Below are 26979 nucleotides of genomic sequence, written 5' to 3' on the forward strand. Positions count from 1 at the left end.
TATAGTTAAGATTAGTTTTAACTAGACCATATCAGATAACCATTTGTGAAACCTTTTTTGCTATAGCTGTATGATGCCCATCAAGGACCAGCACCTGCCTACAGTAGCATATCTTTTAAAAACCCAAGTGAAAAAATTCCCTGAGAGCATGAGTTGAAACCAGGACCTACAGAGATAGAACTAGACAGACTTGTCCAAAGGTCAGACATGGATTATAAACAGAAGAGATAGAACTCAGATATTAAAAGAAAATTAAATCAAAATAGGGACTTTGAATTCTCTATGCATTTCACTCTTCTCAAAAAAGGTTCTGTTCATTCAGGCAATCATTAAGTTGAGGGAACTCTGGTATATTCCACTGGGATAGTAAAGAGGCAGGTAGGACACTGCCTTTTTGAAGGTTAAAAGAAAAGGTCTGAGACCTCTAAAAACTCTGTCTCTGATCTTCTGTGAGATTCCATGGATGTTACAATGATAGAAGAATAAATTGTTCTTTACAAAAAAGGTGACTTAAAACAAGCATATGGCTAAAATTAGAAACTGAAAAGGTAATGAACTGAAACTAGATAATGCTAGAAACCAAAATTATGAAGTTGGAAACAAAATTAAACTTCACTGAATTAAAAAGTGAAAATTAAAACATGTTTTCTTATCATGTTAGCAAAGATTTGGATTGTTTAGTAACCAAAGAAGGAGCATTTTTTGCCTTGTAAATTAATACAACTTTTTTAGAGTTTAAGTTAACAATATCAATTAAAATTATTCTGGGTTTGGACCCAGAGCTGAGCTTCCACTTCTAAATATTAATCCTGAACAACAAAGAGATAGACCCAAGGGGGAAAAAAAAGATTTCAGATATTAAAATTATCAGATATAGAACATAAAATAATTTTTAGATGCGCATTTATTTATTTTGAGAAACAGAGAGAGAGAGAACATGCATGCACATTCATGTGAGTGAGCGGGGAGGGGAAGGGACAGAGAGAAAGGGAGAGAGAGAGAATCTGAAGGCGACTCCCTGATGTCAGTGCAGAGCCTGATGAGGGGCTCAATCCACAACCAACCGTGAGATCATGACCAGAGCCAAAATCAAGAATCAGACACTTAACCGACTGAGCCACCCAAGACACTCCTAGAACATAGAATAATTATCCATGAAATGCACACTTACAGAGAGGTTACATATTTTTACTATCACATTTTAAAATAACCGTTTTCTAATTAAAAAGATAGAACTAAAATACTGGACAATGAACAGTCAGTCAACATTACCAACTGAGAAGGAGTGATTCAAAGTACAAAATTTTAGGATTCCTGTCATTTTTGGAAGCAGAATCCATATTTTATTTTACTTGAAGCTTTGCTAAATTATATATATAATTTTAAAGGTAACCACCAAAAGAATAAAAAAATAGAATGCATAATGTACAAATAGTAGAGTGGAAAGAAATAATCTGAAAGACATCAGGAGAAAAAAAGAAACATGAAAAGAATAACAATGAGACCACAAAAGAAGATGAAAGGAATAAATACAAATTTATCAATAATTGTAATGAATGTATACAGTAGTCCCCCTTTACCCATGACTTTGTTTTCTGACGTTTCAGTTACCCACAGTCAAGTGCAGTCCAGAAGTAGATGATCCTTTTCTGACTTATTGTCAGAAGGTCAGTAGTAACGTAATGCTACGTCACAGTGCCGACGTCATTCACCTCATGTCATCGCATCACATGGGCTTATTGTCATCTCACATCATCACAAGAAGGGTGAGAGGCACCTGGCTAGATCAGTCAGTGGAGCATGTGATCTCAGGGTTGTAAGTTTGAGCCCCATGTTGGGTAGAGATTACTTAAAACTAAAATTTTTAAAAGAAAAAGAAGAAGGGTGAGAAGAGGACAATAAGATATTTTGAGAGAGAGAGACACCACATTCACATGACTTTTACTACAGTGTATTGTCATATTTTTTCTATTTTATTATTAATTATTCATCTCTCACTGTGCCTAATTTATAAACTAAACATTATCGTAAGTATGTATGTACAGGAAAAAAACAGTATCTATAGGGTTTGGTACTATCTGCGGTTTCAGGCACCTGGGGATCTTAGAATGTACCCCCTTTGGTTAAGGGAGGACTAGTGTACCAATTTTTTTTTTTTAACGTTGAAAAGAAAGTTTCTAATTGTAAAAGTGCTTTCACCCTCCCTGTGTGTGGCCTTGGAGCTGCCCCACCCTTTTTCCCATCACTGCTCCTACCACCACCTTTCACCCCACAGATGGTGGGTGGTTCAGGACAGTGGTGGCTTTCTCCTGTCACCCCTTGGCAGTCCCTTAAGGACCAACTCGTGACCTCAAGGTGCCTTACCTGAGGCAGCCATTCAGCAGTGTCTGAGATACTCATCTTGGTGGTAAGTTACAGTGGCAGATGTTTCTCTGTTATAGCATCTCTTAGAATGCTTGTTTCTGATGCTAACTCTGCATTCAACATGAAAAGGAAACGTGTCTCTGAAGGTAACAAGGGACGCTGAGGCGTGCAACCTTTGTTTCTAAGGAGGAGATTATCTGGGGGGGGGCGGTGCAGAACAACCAGCAGAACACCCAAAGGATGCAAAAAGTCCATCAGAATCTGGGAGCAGCTCTCACTCTGGAGCAGATAATAAAAATGAAAGGAAAGTAAATCTTTAAAAAAGAAAAAAAAAACGGAAGGACTTAATGTTGGCTATCCAGAAAGTCAGGAAAAATGATATATTAAAATTTTTTAAAATATTTATTTATTTTTGAGAGAGAGACAGACAGACAGAGCGCGAGCAGGGGAGGGGCAGAGAGAGAGGGAGACACGGAATCCAAAGCGGGCTCCAGGCTCTGAGCTGTCAGCACAGAGCTCAACACCCACTAACCGCAAGATCGTGACCTGATCTGAAGTCAGACACTTAACCAACTGAGCCACCCAGGCGCCCCAAAAGGAGATAATTTTTGAATGACATTTTGTCCTAAGTCTGCTAAAGAAAAAAATAAGAGAGAACTAATATTCTGGTGGAACAGCAAGGCCCTGGGCATTTAGAAAAATATTCCCAGAGCATTTACATGGATTTTAAGACCATAACAAAACAAAACAAAAAAACCCCACAATGCTTTGCTTTTTTTTCTTTTAACTCGTACTTAAGATACTTCTAATATATAACCTTATCCAAGGTTAAAGCAGGAATGAGAAGTACAGCCCATCCCATTTTAATGAATTCACCCTGGTTCCCAGAGATCTCAGCCATCACCCAGGTGTCTACTTGATATAGAGCTAGGCTGCCACCAAGTGGCGGACCGTGGTTGTTCCTGCTCTGTCTTCCAGGAAGTATAACTGATTTTGTGTTTCCAGGGCGTGACCTTTGGCAATTTCCTCTCTTCTGAAGTCAAGTCCAAATCTAAAATCACACTTTAAGTGTCCCAAACCGCTTTTGCTGGTTGATTTTTTTCCACCAAATAAATAGGCGTTGGAGCTTGCTGGGGCCCTACTCCTAACTTCTTGAGAAAGGGGTTCAGAACAGTCCAACATCCAGTTAACCATCAGATTAGTTGAGAGTTTCATTTGTAAAGTAAATTCAACTCAGACTGTCTCACACCCAAAATATGAATTTATTTTCTCCTGTAACTAGGAAGTCTGGCTGTGGAACTGGTCTCAGAGACCCCCCAGCACCCAAGGCATGTGTGGCGTAGGACACAACTGGGAGTCACAGAGCAAGGTTTGTTTTGTTGTTCCCTTGTGCTCACGCTCAGCATCCCCACTGATTCAGAGGTCGCCTTTCCTCAAGAAAGGATCAGGATTGTTATAGCAGGAAAGCAAAGAGGAAATGTAATGCTTATCTTTTCAATTTCTAAACATATTTAACAATTTTCCATAACACAGATTTTTTAAAGAAAGCTTTGGATCTGCAAAACCAGAGAGTTCTGAGAGAAGAAAGACTTACCGAGAATCAAAAGAGCTAAACTCTAAAGGAATCAGGGGGTAGGGGATGTGCCTTGACCAGTAGGTAGAAGAGGAAATAGTTGGCCCTGGTCCTGCAGACCAAATTAGGATTGCCCAGATGTGGAGTTTGAAAGAGGAAGAGATGGAGTATGCTCTAGAGGGAAGCTGGTGATCCTATGAATGGAGGAGTGCACCTGGGGGGGTGGGGATTTTCCCAAGAGGCTCTGGGGTCAGCACTGGGGTACTGCCCAGCAGCATTTGAGATTAAATACCTCGTTTGAATCTCCCACTGAAATTTAAAAAAAATACATATTTTAAACAATCTTCTTAAAAGCATTGATGACCTGGAAGAAATGTAAAGAGTATTGAGGATAAAAGCTATCATAGAAACATGAAGTGATGAGAACATAGATGTTGTTCTTCCGAAAGGAGTAAATGTGAGTTTTGAGTTTTAAAGGACTTGCTAAGGGGCACCTGGGTGGCTCAGTTGGTTGAGCATCCTCACTCTTGATCTCAGGTCAGGTCTTGATCTTAGGGTCATGAGGTCAAGCCCCATATTGGGTTCCATGCTGGGTATAGAGGACCTACCAGTTACAGAGTACAAGAAAAAAAAGCCCCATAAAATAGGAGACATCACCCTGCGCTCTGTAAACAGACCTTCCATCACCAGCTTCATAATTTTTTGGGCCCCATGCAAAATGAAAATGTGGGGGTCCTCATTCAAAATTATTAAGAATTTTAAGACAGTAACAGCAGAGCATTAAACTAAGTAAGGGGCTCTTCTGAGCTCACTGTCCTATGCAACCCTTTGTGGAAGGGTGAAGTAGATGTAAGCCCAACTCCCACCAACCCCAGCAGACTGCCTTTCTAAACAGTCACAACACAGCCTTCGTGTGAGTTTGTAACTGAAATTCGGACTGTCTGGGTTATCCCAAAATACCTCCAGCCAGGAATTTAGTGTAAGGGAGACTTGGGTTGGTAATCCCACAGGGCACTGGACAGAATCCAAGACAAATCCTGCTTGATAGAATCCAAATTCAATCCAAAGACTAAATCAATCTCCTTATTTCCAGATCCAAGTAAAACAGTTCACAGCTACAAATCATATACTACACAAGGAAGCAAGCTACCACGAACAAGAACCAACAGAAATAAGAAAATTGTAAAACAAACAAAACAGAGCTACAAAACACCGAACATTAAAAGGCAATGTTTTTTTAGATTAAATTAAATTAAATTAAATTAAATTAAATTAAATTAAATTAAATTAAATATGTAGTGTCCCGATGTGCCACTCCACTACAGTTTGGCAAGATATTACCATGGGAGGAAACTGGGTAAACAATGCATGGGATCTCTTTGCATTATTCCTAACAACTACATGAGAATCTGCAATTATCACAACATAAAAAGTGTAATAAAATTTTGAGGAAAAACTAGATAATATGAAAAGTGAATAGGATAATTAAAAGGATGAACGAGTAAAAATTTTAAAGTAGGTAGAAATGAAAAGAAAGAAAGAAAGAAAGAAAGAAAGAAAAGAAAAGAAAAGAAATGAACCAAAAAAGAAAAGAAAAAGAATTAGTTAACTAGAAGAATCTTCCAAAGAAATTTTACGAATGCAGCTCAGAGAGAAAAAGAGACGGAAAAAGCTGACACGTTAAGAAATGAGTGGGGCAGAGTGAGTAGATCTAACATGTCGAATTAGAGTTCTCCATGAAGAGGAGAAGGTCAGAATAGGAGAGAGGAAATACTTAAGGAGATGACAGCTGAGAATTTTCCACAATTGGTGAAGGACACTAATCCACACCAAACGTCATAATAAAAATAAATGACAAAACAGCCATGGTGAAGACAGGATTACTTCCAAAGGAACAAAATCAGACCAGTGACTTGTTGACAACTCATTTAGAACCTTCCCGCATGCACTGAAAACCTTTCAATAATTTCCCATCAGTTTCTGGGTACAGGCTAAAATATTTTGCACGGTCTACAATGCCATACGTCAACAGTCTTCTTTAGGAGCCACTGTCACTTCAGCAATCTGTGCTCCATGGTTTTCTTCCAATTTCTGGTATAACTGCCATATTCCCTCCTGACTGGAAACTTCAGACATTCTGTCACTGTCTGAATCACCCACTCCCTCCCTCCTTCACAACTGTTTCTCACCCTGCAGGACTCTGATAAAACATCTTTTCCTTAGGAAGTGCAGCACACAGTTGTTGAATCTGTGTTTGTTTTTTGTTTTACAACCCAACATCTGAGCTCCACCTCAAGGGGATTCTTATAAATTGTATCCTTTGACTGATAAGGCTTCAAATGTCATATTCAGAATAGCTATTAGAAAGTATTCAGCATATGTAATACGACTGCCAATAACTGAAACTTATTTTCTGGTGTGGTTTAGTAAAATGTCTCCATACTGAATAGTGAAAGTTTTGTACTTTTTTTTTAATCAAGAAAGTGTATTTTTCTTATGTGAACTACTCTATCTTCAAATTTTCTAAATTCCAGTGTAAATTCAGTTGAAGATAACTATTTATGTGAAACACTTCTACAAAGTGGCAAGGCCATTTTTAAGAAAATAGGATCAAGAAGTCGCTCTTCTTTTTACATGTACAAAAAAGGTAGAAGTTATCACATCCATAAAATGTGCCAGAGTCTTATTGTCTCTTGGTGCTATAACAAATCATTCTTCTGTCTTTTCAAAGCAAGATGATTTGGTCTCCAAATACATATGGGTTTGGTGCAAGTACAAAGACCTTTGTTTGGGGTAGTCTGGAAGCATTCAGTGAGTTTTCAGGTGGAGGATGATATGCAGAGTTATTAATTTAAATGATGCTCTTTATTTGTTTTATTTTTAAAAATTCCACATGTCAGTGGAACCATATGATATTTGTCTTTCTCTATCTGACTTATTTCACTTGGCATAATACCCTCCAGGTCTATCCATGTTGTTACAAATGGCAAGTTCTTGTCCTTTTTTATGGCTGAGTAATATTTCAGTGTGTGTGTGTGTGTGTGTGTGTGTGTGTGTGTGTGTACCACACCTTTATCTCTTCATCTAACAATGGACACATGGAGTGCTTCCATATTTTAGCTATTATACATAATGATACAATAAACATAGGGGTGCATAGATCTTTTTGAATGTTTTCATTTCTTTAAAAAAATTTTTTTTTAACGTTCATTTTTGAGACAGAGAGAGACAGAGCATGAACAGGGGAGGGTCAGAGAGAGGGAGACACAGAATCTGAAACAGGCTCCAGGCTCCGAGCTGTCAGCACAGAGCCCGACGCGGGGCTCGAACTGACAGGCTGTGAGATCATGACCTGAGCCGAAGTCGGACGCTTAACCGACTGAGCCACCCAGGCGCCCCCTAATGTTTTCATTTTCTTTGGGTAAATGTCCAATAGTGGAATTACTGGATCACATGGCATTTCCAATTTTTTGAGGAACCTTCATACTGTTTCTACCATGGCTGTACCAATTCACATTCCCGCCAAATGCACAAGTGTTCCTTTTTCTACACGTCTTTGCCAGTACTTGTTGTTTGCTGTCTTTTTGATCCTAACCATTCTGACAGATTCTCACTGTGGTTTTGACTTGCATTTCCCTGATGATTAGTGATGTACAGCATGTTTTCATGTGTCTGTTGGTCATCTCTATGTCTTCTTTGGAGAAATGTCTATCCAGGTCCTCTGTCCATTTATTACTTTTTTGGTGCTGAGTTGTATAAGTCCTTTGTATACGTAGAATATTAACCCCTAATTGGATATATCATTTGCAAATATCTTCTCCCATTCAATAGGTTGTCTTTTCATTTTGTTGATGGTTTTCTTTGCTGTGCAGAAGCTTTTTATTTTGGCATAGCCCCAATAGTTTATTTTTGATTTTGTTTCTCTTGCCTTAGGAAACATATCTAGAAAAATATTGTATGGCCAATGTCAAAGAAATTACTGCCTATGTTTTCTTTTAAGAGTTTTATGTATTAGTTATTGTTGTTATCTCTCAGAGTGCCTCATTTAAGGTTTGGGATATATGTAGTGACTGAGATGGCCTCTCTCAGAAAAGCAGAGAATTTGACTCACATTTAAGGTGATAATATTTATCTTCCAGAACTTGTTTCTGCAAAGCCCAAATCATTGAGAACATTAAAAAAAATCAGTTAGGTCATAAGAAAACAGAACACAAATAATAAGAAAATCTGCCCATAATTATTTCGACCTTTTATAAATCTAGTCAGATGGAAATATACTCATTGAAGGATTATCAGAATAGGAACTATGTTAAGTCTGCAAATGAAGGTATTAAGAAATCTAATTGTGTATCCCCTAAGTTTTGCTTGGAAGAGAGCAGGCCTGTTCTGCAGCTTAATGCTCATCAGTCTCATGATATGTACCAGACATAAATTCAGAAGTGTTATTAAATTTTATGTCATAATTCTGTTGCTGATAATAAAATAGAACCATAACTAAAGACTAAATTCATTGATTTTTTTTAAAGTTCACTTGTTTATTTTGAGAAAGAAAGCACAAGCAGGGGAGAGGCAGAGAGAGAGGGAGAGAGAGAGAGAATCCCAAGCAAGTTTTGCACTGTCAGCGTGGAGCCTGACTCAGGACTCGAACTCACTGAACCATGAGATCATGACCTGAGCTGAGATCAAGAGTCAGAGGCTCAACCCACTAAGCCACCCAGGTGGCCCTCATTGATATTTTTATTTGAAAGGCAGTCCTGTACTTTAAGCATGTGTGCATTTATGCTATACCCTAGAGAGTTAAAGGACCATCGGTCTTAGACATCACAGAGTTGTGATGTGGTGTTTTTTTTGTTGTTGTTATTTGTTTTGTTTTGTTTTTGAGGAGGCATAAAAACATGGTTTATTCCAACACTGCAATGTGTAACAGGAGAATGGGAGGGGAGGTTGGTGGTGGGTGTGGATTCCCAGACCCTCTCCTCCATCACCCAGCTCCAGACCAGGCTGGAGCTCTAGGAAAAGGAGGCTTTGGGGGTTGAAGTGGGGGGTAGACTCTGCTGGGTTACCATTGGGAGGGTCACAAACAAGGGCTAGAGTTGGAGAGGATGTGGTTGGTGGCACGTGGGGCTGGTAGTGAGGTGGGACAGGGTGGGAAGTTTTGGCCTGATGTTGGTTGGGATCAAGGCTAGGGCAGGGGGAGGCGGGGCTTCCGTTGGGAGTGTCCGAGGTTAAAATAGGGAAAAGCCACCGAGGGTGGGAAAAAGAGGAGGGTGTGTCACAGTTTGACGTCAAGGGTCACAGTCTGCTCGGGGCACAGTCTGGGATTTGGGTCACGGTTTGGGGTGAGGGGTCACAGTCTGGGGCCGGCTAACCATTTTTAGGGGTCGGAAGTCACAGCCTGGGGTCAGGGGTTTCTGTGTGGCAGGGTCAAGGTCTGGGGTCACAGTTTGGGGAACGCGTCTCACAGTTTTGAGTCCCAATGGGTGAAAGGTTAAAAACGGGCATCCCCAGAGATGTGGCTGGGGCCCGGGAGGTCACGGAGACCAGGAGGCCGCGGCCTGGGCTTGGGGGTGGGGTGCGGGTTCGACGGGTCCCCCCACGTCTGGAGCCATCTGGTGACGCTAAAAAGTCGTCAGCAGGAAAACTGGCACTTCTCTCCTCAGGCTAGGGGCTGTTTCTCAGGATTCTCTTCTCTCCATGGATCCAGGCTGGAGTTGCCAGGAGAGGAACTGGAAGCCGATGCGGGCAAGAGGCCGTTACCCTCGGAGGCACTGTTCCTGACCAGGGGCCACCTTGTCCTGGCTGTCCTCTGCTCCTCGTCCAGCTTGTCCTTCCACCTGCAGGTCTGACCAGCCCACAGCAGCCAGCCCTTGGCTGAGGCCCACAGAGGTGGGAGTATCCTCGGTGGAAGAAGCTTCCACAGACCTCTCTGGCAGCTGTCCCTTGCAGGTCCCACCTTGGTGGCCCACACACAGCTTGCCACACACTCCCACAGGCTTAGACTCAGGCAGGACCTGGTGCTGCTGTGTGACTGTTTCTCGGCTGTGCCACTTCTCCATGCAGACCTTCCTCAGCTCCCAGCACCTCTGACATTCTGTAAGCTCCACTTTGAATATTAAACTTACATCCCTGTAAGACTTGACATGGCTCTGTTTTCCTGCCTGAACTCTGACTGATACGTTTTAAGTTTGACTTTGGTTAAAAAAAACAAAACAAACAAACAAAAACTTGGGTGATTAGTTAGGGGATGATGAGATCAGATAACATTCACTGGATCGTCTCCAAACCTTTAAGACAGAAGTCACCGTGGCTGTGTTGATTGTGAATAAAAGTGTGAACTTGGCCATCAGACAAACTGGCTTCACCAATGAATAACTATGTCATTCTGGGCAGCTTATTTGATCTCTCATATTCCATCTCCATAAAGCGTGGAATTGATCACCCCTTGGTCACAGGATTGTTTTAAGGATTGCATAAAATAATTCATGTAGTGTTTAGCCAGTATCTAGCGCAAAGTTTAAAAATTAAAAAAAGGTACTCTCATATATCTCTTATTTCAGACTTGAGAGTTTCTGGGAATACTGCAGAAAAAAAAAATACTCTAAAAACATCTCTGCTTAACCTAACTATTAATGCTAGATAAGGAATTTGTAAAAGACCTTTAAAAATGGACAGTTAAAACTGACAAAGGAATAAAGAAAATCCTCAAAGGTGATGCATGTATAACACACGTACATATATAGCACAAATACAGAAAAGAAATTAAGCACCGAAGCCACTGGCTGCTGTACGGACATTTCTCCACCTAGTGGGACCTAGAATTTTTTTTTCTAAGTTTTTAAAAAATGTTCATTTATTTTTGAGAGAGTGCAAGCAGGGGGGAGGGGCAGAGAGGGAGACAGGATCCAAAGTGGGCTCTGTGCGCTGACAGCAATGAGCCTGTGGGGCGCAACCTCACGAACCCGCAAGATAATGATCTGAGTTGAAGTGGGACGCTTAACTGACTGAGCCACCCAGGTGCCCCCGCTCACCCAAAATGTTTCTGTCTGAGAATAATTGACACATAATGTTACATTAGTTTCAGATGCATGACATAGTGATGCAATTTCTCTATTCATTTTGCTGTGCTCACTGCAAGTGTACCTACAATCTGGGGACCTAGAAATTTGATTTTAATAGCATCTTGAGATGCAAGCCACGGGGAAGACAGGGGGCCCTGTAAGGTAAATATTTGGATGAGAGAGCCCCATTTAAGTCAGCCAATAGGGACCCCAAAAGGAACTTGGAGGGAGGGAGCACTGCCATTCCCCGAAGCTCCCTGTGCCATCACCTGACACTGGCTGCATCCTAACATCGCTGTTTACAAGGTGGCTCTCTCCATTAGCATCCCCATTACCACTCCCTCCCTTTGCCCTGGATTTGAAGGTAGTAACCACTCTGCTGCTAATGCTCTGCTTTACTTTTGGCGCTCTCTCTCGTGTGTCCCTGCACCTTTCCCACACATTAGTAAATAAACCCTCCTGGGACTTGGGCATGCTACCTGTTTCCTGCTGGGACCCTGACTGAAACACTTTCCAGCTTCTCCAGGACACGATGTAAAGTCGTTGAGAGTTAGAACTCACTTTTTCTTGCTTTGAATCTCTCTTACAGTGCTCCATGCTTGGGGGGAAAACGTTCAATAAAGGCTGTGAGAAGTACTGGCATTACAAAATATGAACATAAAATATGTGATCGCTAAAAGTCTTCCTTGGAAGTACTCTGTTTCCATCCGAGATGAAATGATGAGGGTTGAATGTTGCTCTGTCTCTATTGGAGCCACTGTGGTCCACGTGAAGGTGGTTTCTTGGGCTAGTTGTCATGTGACACAAACCTAGGTCTCCACGGTTCCCTTTGAGTTGGCTGCATGAAATCACTGCAAGTGGGGAATTATTGGAAGTGTTTGAATAGACCTAGGAAGGCCAGTGTAGCCCCTGGGCAGCTAGCTTTCTATCCCTGAAGTGGACGTGTGCCATGTTGCTACTGAGGTAAACCACTTTCCAAATAACCTCAAAATTCCCTTCTTTCCTTCTCTCTGAAGGAGCCAGCTGTCATGTTCACTACAAGATAGTGTCATTTACTCAAAGATGTTTGAAGCAAATGCTACCTTTTACCTTTGGTTTCTACTCTTCTCCCGGTAAAATTCCAAAGGAACCTTCCTTGCTGGATGCTTTATTCTGTGCTTGTTTTATTAGGAGCTACCTATCAACTGCTGCAGTGGCTGAAATATTGAAATGCTACCAGCGTCTGAGCTGGGGCTGCTGCTCTGCTCTGCCCTCTAGTGGCAGCAGGATGTCAGAGCGGCGGCTCCTCTAGCCTCCTGCGGCTGAGGCTGCCAAAGCTGAACCTTCAGCCCCTGGGAAGTTTCTCAGTAATGGAGTTCTTGCTTGATGCAGCTTTCTTTCCAGAAGAGGATCGACTTTAAGGGACAGCAGCTGTCTTGGACCCTCGTTTGAATCAAGGTGCCCAAGAAATGTAGGCCATCCTGATGCGTACAATATGCTACTTTGGAGTAACTACTACGGGATCCAGGCCCTTTAATGTGAGCCTACAATTCAGCATGCTGGAAAAAGGATGTCAAGATGTCAGGGATGTGGCAGGGCCAGAGTCCCGTCTTCACCATCACCTCTGTCTTTCTCTGTCCTCTTGTACTCCCTCCTGATGGGGAATGTATTAGTCAGTCAGGTTCTCCAGAGAAACAGAAACAATAGTAATCTGTATATGTGTCTATCTATCTATTTATCTGGAGATTTATTATAAAGAAGCTGGCTTACACAATTACCGAAACTCAGAAGTCCCATAATCTACTGTCTGTAACTTAGAACCCCAGGAAAGCTGATAGTTACAATTCCAGTCAGAGCCTGAGAACCAGGAGCTCCAATGGTGTAAATCCCAGGCCAAGGGCAGGAGAAGACCCATGTCTTAGCTCAGTCAGGCAGAGAGAGAGAATTCAACCTCCCTCTGTCTTTTCATTCTATTCATCTTCCCAGTAGGTTGGATGATGTCCACGTTGGGGAGGGCAACCTACTTTACTCCGTTCACCAATTCAAATGCTCCTCTCCTAGAAACACCCTCAACAGATACACAGAAATAATGTTTAATCAGATTATCTGGACCTCCCATGGCCCAGTCAAGTTGACATGTAAATTCACCATCATAGGGAAAAATTATTTGAAAGACAATGCAACATGACAAAATTAAGGAATGTGCTAGCATAATAATGAGAGCAGGCTAATGGTAGCAGTGTCAGCCACATAGATGCTGTAAGATAAAGAGATGAAAATTGCCAACCATCACCACATATACTGTACAAGATAGCACAGAGGGGGCTGCCACCCAAAGTCCAGAGTGAAGCGGAGAAGGAGCTTCAGAGGCTGGAGCATCTCACTCTGCTCTTCAGAGATGAAGCTGGGAGCCCCAGGGAGGGGCAGAGTGGGAGCCAGAGCATCCCGAAAGGATGATGTAAGAAAGACCAGAGGGAGGGGTGCCTGGGTGGCTCAGTCAGTTCAGTGGCTGACTTCAGCTCAGGTCATGATCTCCTGGTTCGTGAGTTCAAGCCCCGCATTGGGCTGTCTGTTGTCAGTGCAGAGCCTGCTTAGGATCTGCTGTCCCCTACCTCTCTCTCTGCCCCTCCCCTGCTCATTCTCTCTCTCTCTCAAAAAATAAATAAACATTAAAAAAAAAAAAGAAAGACCAAAGGGGGGAATTTTCAGATGCCCTTTTGGACTGTGGGGGGGGGGGGTGAACTCTTAGAAATTTAAAGTCTAAATTAAAAAAAAAAGACTTATGAACAGTAAAAATATTTTGCAATGTTTTCTACCCTCTGTTGATTCATTTTAGTTGTAATGTTAATTTCTTTGTGATAACGTATTTTACCTACAAACCATTCCAGATGCAAAAAGTTTAACACAGGGTTCAGTTCATTCCTGGCGCTCAAGAAAGTGAAGATGCCCATATCCTAATTGGGATTTTGTGTTTTCCCTGTGGAATGTCATCAGTGTATAACTCAATATGCCTCCACCCTGACTTCACATTAGAATAATCTAGAGATTTTTCTAAAATTAAATCACAACAGGGAGGGGTTGTGGGGCTCGACATTTGCATTTTAGAAGCTGCGCAAGTAATCTTGGTGTTGCCAAAACTGAGAACCACTCTATGAGCACTTCAGGCACATTCAGTGGGTTAGCTAGACATTTTGGAGAAGGGGAGACAGGTTCTAAAATGACTCCTAGACTGGCCTGCAGGGGTCCCAGATGCACCCCTGCGCACACAATAAGAATGATATTCAAATGGCTTCTTTCAGTGCAGTGTGGTCATGTTATTGTTTTCTTCCTAAATTGCTTTTATCCCAAACCTTCTGAAATCTAGAAAAGTGCATAGTTGAAAAAACCATGGTTTTTCTGTACCAGCTATTGACTTTTCTCTCTTATTTTGCATTTGGATATTTTTTTTTCCTGTTACATATTCTATTGCACTGAAAGCACTTTATCATATTTACCTACTAACTGGATTTTTCTCACCTCAGCCCCCTTGTGAGAAAATGGAGATTTTTTTTCCCCCAACAAATGTGTTCAAGTGAGATCCTTGGAAATAAGCAAGTAATCACAGATTAAACCTCTTTCTGCCTTGTCTTTCTCCTTCCCTCAGTGACTTCTGATTTGGTCCTTGAGCCTCTGGCACATTCACTTATTAAATCTGTGGGGAAATAAATGCTACCTGCTCACTCACACCCAAATCTGGCTTAGATTCTCCTCTGAGCTGTACTGCATTTAGAAAGCTGTATTCTCTTGATTAATTCACCTGTGTTGGCCTTGCTGCCTAAACTGTAAGCCTGTAGAAGGGAATACGTGAGAGCTACTTGGATTATTTTCTCAGTGCCTACCAGTCTCTGGCACATGGAAAGGGCTGAAATATTTTAACAGATGAAAGTTATCATCAAAGGCAAGATTCTCTTCTTCAATGAAATACTACATTTCAATGCAATTGATGCCGTGCGTGCCTGCTCTTCCCTCTGCCCCTAACCTTCAGAGGTGATGCACGTGTTGGGTGAAGTTAAAAGGTGGAGAGACTTTTCTGTGCAGAGAGAGGTCTGCCCAGCATTCAGCCCTTCCTTCAGAACTGGTCTTTCAACTTTCCGCTGGGGAAAACGTGTGGAAGTGGTCTGCTCCGCCCTCTAGTGGTGGCCAAGTTGCAGAACACCTTCAAAGACTAGGAATTACTACTCTGTAAAAGCTCTCCAGAATAGTATCGAAACTCCAGTTAGTATAATAATCTGTGTATTATATATACGTTGTTATCTGAGCCTTCATTTTCTGTTTTTTATAAGAGGCTTGCAGTCCTTTGGTCAAAGGTCTGTAGTCATACATGGGAGGATGTCTCCTGAAGGGTGTTTAAGATCAGAGTCCTTACCACTCTAAATATTGGGTGTCCCAGCAGCCCCATCAAAGGGGTACATAGGCCCTTTTGAATGTTTTCTCCCTTCTATACCCAGGTGTTTTCCCATATGGCAAAGGGGTACCTGTGCAGATCAGGTTTGGTAAGGCCCCAGGTATTACAGTCCCTTAGGGTAAAAACTCAAACACAATTCTACAATAACAATCCAATGTGGTCCGGAACAGTTGATCCATTATATACCCCCAGGTGTTTAAACAAGCCTCACTGACTTAAATAAAATTACTTTGTTTCTGAGTTTTGCTGTTGTTGATAGCAGTAGTGGTGTGGTAATTTTTTGTTTGTTGGCTTTTTAATTCAATCATGACAATAGAAACTATTGCTGGTGCTTGGGGGAAGAAATCTAGAATATCACTGAAGCCAGCAGCTTTGTGGAACCTACCACATAAAATATGTTGATAAAGGTAAAGGACATGCTGATTCTAATCTGACCTTTTCCAGATAGGGGCTATGTAGAAGATGAGGGAAAATAGGGGAAAGAACGTAGCATCTGCAAAGAGAACAGGCCCACTGCCCGAGAATGGTGCTGTCTTCTGTGGACGGCATTTTGTTGGCAAATTGCAAACACTTTCTCCAAATTGCAGGCACATTTTGAGTCCTGACAATGTGGCTCATGAGGCAATTTGTAGTCAGTTTCTTTCACAAAATGATGATGTTTAAGAACATCTTGTAATTAGGTCAAAGGAAAACAGTGTTTATTCTATGAGCTGAGAATAGGCAGCATGTCTGAGTTCTAATTAACCCAGTGGTTGATTCACTAATGCCAAGCGTCTGTTGTCAAGGAAGATATTAAAGCAGTTCCACAGGTAACATTTTGCAAGGGGCTTCTTTCTAACAGCAGTTTACATGGGCAAACGATGGTAGCAATGCATACCCTAACCCAGTCTGATGAAATGTTTACCTACTAATTGGATTTTTCTCACCTCAACCCCCTTGTGAGAAAATGGAGATTTTTTTCCCCAACAAATGTGTGTAAGTGAGGTCCTTGGAAATAAGCAAGTAATCACAGATCAAAGTATTAGCCCATGCATTCTGAACAAGCACAAACAGCAAAGCTCAAGAGAGAAAGCTCTGTTTTGTTTTCAATGCTAGATCACAATCGGCTCCTTCAGAGCCCCAGAGAGCCAGAGTCAGAACAGGCTGCCTCGGGAGCTCTTGTTCCACATTATGCTTTCCTTTTGCAGAGTTAAGGCTTTGACTGAAATGCTAATTGTGAAAAAAATCTCCTCGGGAGCTTGTAGGGTTCCACTCTGTCCCACTTTGAGATAGTTATGAAGTCCCTTTCTGATAAAGCTCCACAATCCTACAAAAAGTCAGACTAATTAATGAAAAAACAGGACTTCACCTGGTACCTCAAAGTTGAAGGATGGAGTAGAAAATTAACCTTAGTCACTTCAGTTGTGGCAGAAATGCTAGGTATTCCTGCTGCCCAAATTCCTCTGTCCATTCTCGATAACACATTAAACACACACACACACACACACACACACACACACACACACACACACACACACCTTTTAGTCTTTTTGGGGAGTGTGTTTCCTTCCTGATGTTTCTTCATGTGGGAGGCAGGTTAAGGAGAGAAGGGATTGTCTAGGTGGAGGGAAGAGGCTGGATTTAAGAACCTTAATCCTTTTCCAGAGGCACGAACCTAGACATAGCAGGACTCCAGTCTCTGCAAATTTAGACAGATACCCAAGCTATGGCTCTCATGCTCAGCGCCTCACTTTCCCTCCTGTGCAGGCTGCCACCCTCAGTCCTGACTTCCCTTTACTGCCTCTGTGACCATCCTCCTCTTGAAGGAAAGCTGCCTTTGGAATAGTCTGGCCTCCTTGGCTCTTGACTGATAAGAAAGGGCTGGAGAAAATCCTGCATGGCTATATATGTCTCTCTCTCTCTCTCTCTCTCTCTCTCTCTCTGTCCATATAAATATGTGTACATAGATATATACATCTTTAGGGTCCTCTCTAATGCAGTTGTCTACTGCCCACCAAAATCTCAAAAGATCTTCCACTTCCTGCCCACCCTTTAATTTTGTTGTAAGACCAGGGAGATCAAATATGAAACCTCCCATTTTAACCTGTGGGTTGCTGAGGCTGAAAATCTGAACAGGGTTGGCCCTGAGCAAAATTGTGAAATAGGTATTAGGTATCTTCCTTCACCTTTTGCTTCTCTTCCCTCCCTGTCTGCCTCCCTTTAATCCCTCTTCTTTGTTTATTCTATGCAGAGCCTTCCAAGAGCAAATTCTCAGCTAGCTCCAAATCCTTCCACCTTCCACCTCTTTAACTTATCACCAATAGGGTCTCAAGGCATTTTAATTCCCTGCAGTGACAAGCTGGTGGGTAGGGAATCCTTTCTGTCCCCTAGGATCATGCTTCTGGAGAGCCTTCCTTGGGATAGGTATGGTCAAGTTCTCCCTGGAAACGTCAGGCTCTCCAAAAACCTGTTCTAGCACTCTGCTGCATCACCAGCATAACCTGCAAAATGTGGATTTTCTTTAAACAGAAGATTGGCAATAGTTACTGATGTGAATTTTTCTGTTTTCATTTGCTTTTTTGATCTCAGAGGGATTTCTTATCGCTTTAATCCAAGCAGCTACTGTTTTCATGGGACACAACAATTTTTTCAGATACATTTTTTTTTTCCCAAAAGGAACAAGCGTGGGTGAACAAAGATCTGGGTTCTCATTCTTACCTGCCAGTGAGTAGTTGTGTGACCTTGAGCAAGTTGCATCCATTCATTCTACAAGCATGAGAACCCTGCTCTGTGCCAGGCACTGGGATATAATGGTGAAGGCGGCACAGGAAACTGATTCAAGAAACAGGACATTACAGCTTGCTGTATAGGAGGTTTGCCCAGGGCACCCAAGAAGAGAGAGGAATGCACTTTGAAGTTTCTTTGGAGGGGGGGACCTTTCACAGAGCAGGTAGAATGTCAGCTCTAGTGCTGTGAAAGACTTTGTCAGCTGCACTAGACTGCAGGCTTTTGGACAGCACCTACTGCTTTGAAAGCTGTGTGTTTGAAAAATATATATTTCTACTGGTGGTGATAGTTAACATTTGATCGTGCACATGTGACTTTCGATGTCTAAGGTTGACAAATGTCTCACCTCCCAAGTAATAGACTTTTGAACACTCTAAGCCAAAATCTCTTTCATCTCATTTCAGTTCCATCCTATTTTTGTGACTTCAAATCGATCATTATTATGTTGTTTTATCCAACAAAGCCTATTTAGAATTATCTGAATATTTATTAGTTTCTTTGATTATGCCTTTTTGCATCTCACACCTTCCTTCTGAGTTCAATTTTGTTCTTCTTGAAGTATTAGGGTTTGTTATAGGTGCACCTGTCAATTATTATTATTATTTAATGGTAGTTTAGTCTGGCATAGGATGTTAGCTGGATGACTATCTTCTCTCAGCACCTGAAGATATTATTGCATGGTCTTCTGACTAGAGCATTGCTGTTGAGAATTCTCCGATCAATCTATTTATTGTTCATTTTGGGTACATGTTTCTGACTTTTGCTGCTAAGATCTTTGTCTCTGATATTCTGCCGTTTCACTACAGTGTGTTTCAGAGTGGATTTACTTTTATTTATACTAGTCAGGACTTCCATGAACTTTCTGAATCAGATGACTTATGTGTGTCATAAATTTTGGAAAATTCTTAGTCATCGTAACTTCCAATATTGCCTCTTACTTATTTCTTCGTATATTCTCCTTCGGGAGCTCCTGTTAGGTAACATTTCATCTCATCCCCAATGTCTCTTCATCTCTGTTCACAGTTTTCATCTCGTAATCTCTCTGTGATTCATGCTCACATATACCTCCAGTTTGACAGTGCTCTCTCAGCCCTTCCTAATCTGCCTATTGAGTTTTTAATTTCAAAGAATGCATTTGTGTGTTTCTTTTTTCCCCTCATCTTTGCAGTTTTATTTTTCTCCTGATTCTTATTGTTTTATGCTTCAGATTCTGTGTCTCCCTCTCTCTCTCCCCCTTCCCGCTCACACTCTGTCTCTCTCTCTCTCAAAAATAAACATTTAAAAAAATTTTAAAAGAATGTTTGGTATAACTCATTAAGCATTTCTAAGTGTTTTATCATTGGGGGTTCTACAATTTTCTATACTGTTAGAAATGAACACCCCTATATACTCTAAGAAGTAGATCACAAAGGAATTTTAACTAGGCAGAATCATTTTGTTTTTTGTTTTTGGGTTGTTGTTGCTGTTGTTTTGCTTTTATTTCATTTCATTTTATTTTTTATAGTCTCAGGAGTAGAATTTAGTGATTCATCACTTACATATAACACCCAGTCTCATCCCAACAAGTGCCCTCCTTAATGCCCATTGCCCATTTAACCCATACCCCCACCCAACACCACACCAGCAACCCTCAATTTTTCCTCTGTATTTAGGAGTCAGAAATCATTCTGTTATGTGAAAGGGTGATCATATTTGATAGCTAATGTGCTAATGAGAACTAGCCATGTTTAACATACTATTACCCAAAAAATTGGGAATAGGGGACTTAAATGAATCAAGAACAAAACTAATGCTATTTGAGGTAAGAGGTAATCAAGAAGAAAAAGATACAGCTGTAGGGGGCCTCAGAGATTAATGCATTCATTGATTCATCAGTTTTTTTATTTATGTTTCCTATAACCCAGAAACCGCTGGAGATGTAGTTCTTCCCTTTACAAAGCTCACCTGCTGTTGGGCAGCAACACCGTGAACAGTAAACAAATGATTAAATAACGTAGATGGTGATAAAGGCTACAGAGAAATAGAGGGACTGGGAGGTGTTAGTTTCCAAGAAGTAGCGTCAGCTGAGTGCTAACCATTTAGAAGGAGCCCATCATGAGAAGAGCTAGGGAAGGACACTCCAGTAGGGAGATAGCCTGCAATCCAGCTGGTGGAGCGCATAGGGAATCCAAGGGAGAAACCAGAGCAGACAGAGGGTCCTCAGAACACAGAAACTGACTTTGGCCGCAGTTGGGACTCTGATCATACCTTTTCTCTTCTCCAATCCCCAGCTCTCCACATGCCACTAATCCTCTTGCCAGCCGTCCTGTTCAGGCTCATCATTAAGCAAGCTGTCATCTACCACGTCAAATATTTCTAAGCGCTCACACGAGCCATAAGAAGACGTAGAACACCTGCTTCTGTGGTATTTTATAACGCTGGCTCCAAATCCTCGGAGCCTTTGCAATTAACGACAATCTATGAGTTCTTGCACCTGTTGTTTTTATATAATTCTGTCCGTGTTCCTGTGAATAACCACTAATTATGTTCTGGTATAACAAATATAAAAATTGCTATCGTGGTTTTTAGAAAACAAAGAAAGTGCTTGATATGTTGATAGAAAAAACTTCTAGCTTTAATTATAAAATTCCCATATACCTTTGTTAGGTGTAGATCTATACAGCTGTGCTTCAGGTTAACCAGAATAAGAATAAATATATACCCATATATGCATGCATACATGTATTTATGTGATAGTATGGAAAGACTGGAATTTATTGTGTTTCTTTCCTCATAATATTACTAATTAAGAGCTCTATATTGTTAACAGTTTTTTAAAAGTATTGTTTACTTGATTTTGCTTTATTTTCATAATAATGACGTGAGGTCAGTAGTATTATCCCCCTTCTTTTACAATGATTTGAATACTGAGTCCTCAAAAACTGGACTGACTTGTCATGACGGCTCCACAGAAAATATTACTAAGACCAGAGTAAGGGTAAAGTGTGTCCATCTCTGAACATCATCAACATTTACACCTTAATTTGCAATAGTTCAATATTTAAATAGCTATGTAATTTCCTACCATTAGTAGGAAGGTGGCTGTGCATGCCTTTTCTTTTGAAATAAACATTCATTGACCAAGATTTATTATTGAATATAATATCAAAAATCAAAATTTTGTCTGTTATACTTAGACATCTATGATTTTATTTTCTTTACCTTGTTTTTCGAAGGCCTTTCTATAGGAAGTCAGGGTCTTCTATGAATTCTACGATGGGATATATTTCTGAAACATTAATCACATGAGAAGGAGTTATTTTCACTAATCCTTTGTGTAGCAACTGAAAACAGATCTCGAGCTGAGTGTTGAGAACATTAAGCTTCAACGTGAAAAACACTCCGTGGGAGGAGTATCCTGGCATAGTTATGGTTTCCTGGGGCACAGACTTAATTTAATCTTAGCATCAGAGCCGCTAATGGTGCGGCTGTTGGCAAGATTAGGATTTGTCAAGTGACTTTTCCCAGTGACAGTGTTGTCTCAGTGCTGGCACTGTCTGCCCATCCCATCAAGTTCTTTCAGTACACACTTCAGGACAAGTTAGAACGGCAAACCAGGGATGGGAAAGCGTTTCTGTTGTATCTATGTTGCATTTCGGGTTTTGTTTTACTTGCTCTAGGTAATTCTCTTTACTTCTTGTCCTTGATGGCAAGTACTCTGTTCTGTGCTAATCGCCTGTAAAACACATCGGTCAGGAAAATCAACTGCTGTGGAATCACACACAGCTGATTTATTTTTTCTTTCTTTTTTTATATTTTTCAGAGAGAGAGAGAAAGAGAGAAAGACACAGAGAGAGAGAAAGAGAGAGAGAGAATGCACATGTGTGAGCAGGGAAGGGCAGAGAGAGAGGGGGACAGAGGATCCAAAGCGGGCTTGGTGCTGACAGCAGAGAGTCCGATGCATGGCTCGAACCCATGAACCGTGAGATCACAACCTGAGCCAAAGTTGGACGCTTAACCAACTGAGCCACCCAGGTGCTCCCCCACAGCTGATTTCTAACCATCACTTGAATAGCTAAGCTTTTGCGGGGACACTTACATGGAGTAACAGCTCTTGGAAGCAAAGTAATGATCAGAATATAATGCCTCCTTATCATCCTTTCCTTATTTATTAAATTTTAGGTGTCATAGAAACAGATAAAAATCCCAGCAGTCACTGCCATGTTGTCACTTGATTGAACAACACTTTGGAAACTGAGACGGTACTTGTCACAAAGAAATTAGAAAAATGCTGTGGGGTCAGGCTATAGTTCCTAGGTTGGGTGATATAAGTTCTCCTTCCTCCACCTCTACTTACAAATTTCTCCCTTAAGGCAGAAGTTTGAATCTTGAATGTAAGGAGACTATTATAGAAATTAGGAATTTTTGGAGCACCTGGGTGGCTCAGTAGTTTAAGTGACTCTGGGTTTTGGCTTAGGTCATGACTTCACAGTTCGTGGGATCGACCCCCACGTTGGACTCTGTGCTTGGGATTCTTCCTCTCCCTCTCTCTCTGTCCCTCCCCGCTTGTGTGCATACACACACACACTCTCTCTCAAAATAAATAAACTTAAAAAAAATTTAAAAAAAGGAATTAGGAATTTTCCAACTTAATAACAGCTAATGGTTATGTGATAAACGTATACCAAGTGCTTTATATATAACAGCTAATCCTCACCTACCCAGTGAGCCTGGTACGTCAGCCCCTTTTTACAGATCAGGAAAAGAAGGGGTAGAGCATTTAGGCACCTACAGTAAAGAAGGAATGGGGCAAGATCCGAACCCAGACAACCTCACCCCAGGGCCTGCGTGCTTAATCACCAGTATGTAGAACATGGATTGCTTGTTATGTGCAGAGCATCTTTCTAGGTATGTCCTCAGGAATCTTATATTCTAATAAGTTAAGAGTTTGGGAGGAGGACGGATAATGCAGAGTCCAAAATCCTTTGCCTCATCTTCACGGCCCTTTATTTTGTGATTCAACTTATTTTCCAAGTCTTTTCACCTATCACCTACCATTTTCCTACCTGAGCCCTGGACTCACTGCGATGTTTCAAGAGAAGCTCTCATGTTCACAGCTCCATGCCTTGGTTTACTTGACTACAATATGTTGTTCTCTGTCCCCATTCAAAATCGGTTTTTCTCTGGGTGAATCTTAATGACTCTCCATGATGCCCTCCTTACACTTGAACTCATAGTATTCCTTCCCTGCTCTTATAATAGCTCCTGTGATCCAGGTATAATTCTGTGTGCTTCGTATCTCTCACTGACACAAGCCTTGAGGACACCTAGAAGAGTGTTCTAGGGACAGGGAATGGAAAATTCAAAGGCTCCAAGCAGGAGTGTGTTAAGCATGTACCAAACCACAAGGAGGCCACTAACATCTAAGAGTAACAGAGCAAAAATGAGCTATATGAATGATCCAGGCCAGCCAGAGGTCTTTCCAGGTCTCCTGGACAACCCAGCACTCAGGGTTGCCCAGTGGAGTGGTTCTTTGGAAGATTATCACTATTGATTTTTGTGTAGCCTCAAAATATGTGAAACAACATTCTCAGAACTAAAGGGGAGAAGTAGATCAATCCATGATCATAATGGGAGATTTTAACACAACTCTTTTGCTAAAAGTTATAAAAAGAATGAGCAAACCAAAAAAAAAAAAAGTAAAAATGTGAGGATTTGAGCAACATGATTAACAAATTTGATGAAATTAATATATAGAGAAGAGTGAACCAACTGAATTCTAGAAAGGAAGTCTTAACAAACATAAAAAACTGAAATAATAGAACACTTGCCTAGTTCAGTCAGTAGAGTGTGTGACTCTTGATCTTGGAGTCAAAACTTTAAGCCCCTGTTGGATGTAGAGATCAGTTAAGTTAAATAAATAAATAAATAAATAAAAACTGAAATAAAGCAGAGTATGTTCTCTGACCACAATGTAATTAAGCTACTAATAACTAACAAAAATACCTATACAAACTCCCACAATTTTAGAAATTAATAATATATTACTAAACAATCTGATAGGTCAACCCAAAAATCACAATAGGAATTCAAATATATTTTTAATTGAATGTGTTAAAAATGAGATGTATCAAAACTTGTAGGGCTGCATCTGAAGCTGTGTTCCCAGAGAAATTTATACACTTAAATGTAGCCTTTAGAGAAGTAGAAAAACTGAAAATGAAAAATCTCAATATTTCAACAACGTAGACAAAGAACAGCAAACTCAGATTAAGTAGAGAAGGTAAATAATAAAGAACAAAATAGAAAATAATAAAACAGAAAACAAATAATGAGGTTTATCTGATCCTTAAAAACAAAACAAAACAAAACAAAACAAAACAAAACCTATGAAATTGACAAACACCTGGCCAGTCTGACCAGGAAAAGCAGGGGAGGGAGGGTAGTGGAGAGGGGAGAGAGGAAGAGAGAGGGAAAAAGGAATTGGCAGGGTAGGGAGTGCAACTAAACAAGTTTAGAAATGAAAAAACAATCATTGAAAAGATCATTAAGGTGACCATGCAAATAATTTTATACTGATAATTTTGCAAATCTGGGTAAAGTTGACAAATTGAAAATCTCAATGTATCAAAATGAACACAGTAAGAATAGGAGGATTTGAATAATGTCACATCTATCAAAGGAAGTGAGCCTATAATTAAAATCTTCCCCACCTGAGATGTTTCACTAGTGCATTCCACTAAACATTGAAAAAAGTTATAACATCAATCTTACACAAACTTTTCCAGAGAATAGGAAAGAAATAGGAAAGAAATTTATGGGATTTACATAGCCTTTATACCCAAGCCTGACAATGACACACAAAGAAAGAAATTATAATCCATTCTCTCTCATGAACATGCATGCAAATTTTTTTTTAAAATAACAAGGAATCAAGCTTTGTAATAGGTAAAAAGAATAATACCTCATGAACAAATTGGATTTATTTGATATGTAAGATTGGTTTTAAAGTTAAAAATCAATGTAATTCATCACAGTAATGTATATAAAAAATCATATTATCATCTCAATAGATGCAGAAAAAGTTTTTTTATAAAATTCAATACCCATTTATAATAAAAATTCTTGCCTTCCCAAACATATCTGGAAAACCCACACTTAAGAGTTAAATATTGAGGGGTGTTTGGGTGGCTCATTTGGTTAAGCATCTGACTATTGATCTCAGCTCAGGTCTTGATCTCAGGGTCATGAGCTCAAGCCCTGTATTGGGCTCCATGCCCAGTGTGGAGCCAACTTAAAAAAAAAAAAAAAAAAGAAAGAGTTTGGGGCACCTAGGTGGTTCAGTCCGTTAAGCCTCCGACTTCAGCTCAGGTCATGATCTTACAGTTCGTGGATTTAAGCCACATGTTGGGCTTTGTGCCAACAGCTCAGAGCCTGGAGCCTGCTTCAGATTCTGTCTGTCTGTCTGTCTGTCTCCCTCAGCCCCTCCCCCGCTCATGCTCTGTCTCTCAAAAATAAATAAACATTAAAAAAAAAAACAGTTAAATATTGAAAAATTTTTTAAAAACCAAGAATGAGACAAGAAGGCTAGTTCATTATGCTGGAGGTCCTAGCCAGTGCAATTAGGTAAGGAAAAAGGAAATAAACCCTATTAGAATTGGAAAGGGAGACATAAATCTGTCATTATTTATACATAATTTCATATGTAGAAGAATCTAAAGTATCTACAGATACACTGTTGAATTAAGAGGAGAATTAAAGAAGGTCACTGGGTACACAGTCAATAAAACAAAATCATGTATTTAGTTTCTATACACAGTTAAATTTCTATAAGCTAGCAATAAACAATTAGAAAATCGAGTGTTAAACATAGTGCCATTTACCAATAGTATACACAAGCCATGTGTCTAAGAACCAATCTAAAAACATGTGCAAGATCTCTACACAGAAAACTATAAAACGTTGTTGGGGGAAATTGAAGATCTAACTAAAGGAGAGATATAGCAGGTTCACAAAGTAGAGTAATAGTATAGAAATGTTGCTTTCTTACCACTCCAAAACGTAGTGGCTTAAACCAGCCACAATTCTGTCATTGCTCATAATTCTACGGATTGACTGGGACTCAGTGGGCGGTTGTGGTGGTGTCACTTGGGGTGTCTCATGGAGCTGCGATTAAACATCAGCTGGAATTACAACAGCCAGGATGGCTTCACTCACTGACACCTTGTGGGGGGAAGGCTGGGAGGTTGGGCTCAGCTGAGACAATTGGGCTCCTCTCTTTGTTTCCATGGATCTAGGCCTCTTCCCTGTCCACATGACCTTTCCATATGATCCCTCCATCAGGGTATCTGAATGTCTTCTATGACAACTCAGAGATCTCCAAAATGCAAAAGTGAAAGCTGCCTGGCCTTGTTGAGCCTTATGCCCAGAACCGGCATGATGTTGTTTCTGCCATATTCTAATAGTTAAAGCAAGTCACAAAGTTAACCCAGATGTCATGTGGGAGGGGACTAATTACATAAGAACAAGAATACTGGGTGTCATGTTTAAGACGAGATATTACAGTGTACTTTCTGGTCTTTAAGGATTCACATCCCGCACAGATAAAATATACTTACATTCACCTCTCTCTGGACTCCCAAAGCTCATCCCATATGGCATCTTGTAATCTAAGTCACGTCCAAATTCAGATGGGGCTCATGAGATGTTTTCCTGCAGATACACTGAGGTAGTGCAGACCGTGAATTAAAAAGACAAGTTATCTCTATCCCCCTTCTCCTGAATACACACAGACACATACACTCAATATACCTTCA

At 40.6% G+C, this 26979-nt stretch overlaps 1 protein-coding gene and 1 long non-coding RNA gene across 7 annotated transcripts in view; both read right to left on the reverse strand.

Moving 5' to 3' along the window:
• Positions 1 to 21430, reverse strand: part of KLHL31 (kelch like family member 31) — a 196247-nt gene extending 174817 nt beyond the window's left edge. For 5 of the 6 annotated variants that reach the window (XM_042986581.1, XM_042986578.1, XM_042986577.1 and 2 more), the window contains exon 1: positions 21386 to 21428. The gene's annotated coding sequence lies outside the window, so the exon portion shown is untranslated. Of the gene's footprint in view, positions 1 to 21385 lie in introns of all 6 variants that reach the window. The other variant, XM_042986576.1, reaches the window with a different exon arrangement.
• Positions 21431 to 24009: 2579 nt separating this feature from the next.
• The window catches only part of LOC122238392, a 60349-nt gene continuing 57379 nt past the window's right edge, over positions 24010 to 26979 (reverse strand). The window contains exons 3-4 of the long non-coding RNA XR_006217307.1: positions 26782 to 26886; positions 24010 to 24050 (exon numbers count right to left, since the gene is read on the reverse strand). This is a non-coding gene — a long non-coding RNA (uncharacterized LOC122238392). The remainder of the gene's footprint in view (positions 24051 to 26781; positions 26887 to 26979) is intronic.

This window comes from Panthera tigris, chromosome B2 (assembly GCF_018350195.1).
Source record: "Panthera tigris isolate Pti1 chromosome B2, P.tigris_Pti1_mat1.1, whole genome shotgun sequence".
Taxonomy (NCBI): Eukaryota; Metazoa; Chordata; class Mammalia; order Carnivora; family Felidae; genus Panthera; species Panthera tigris.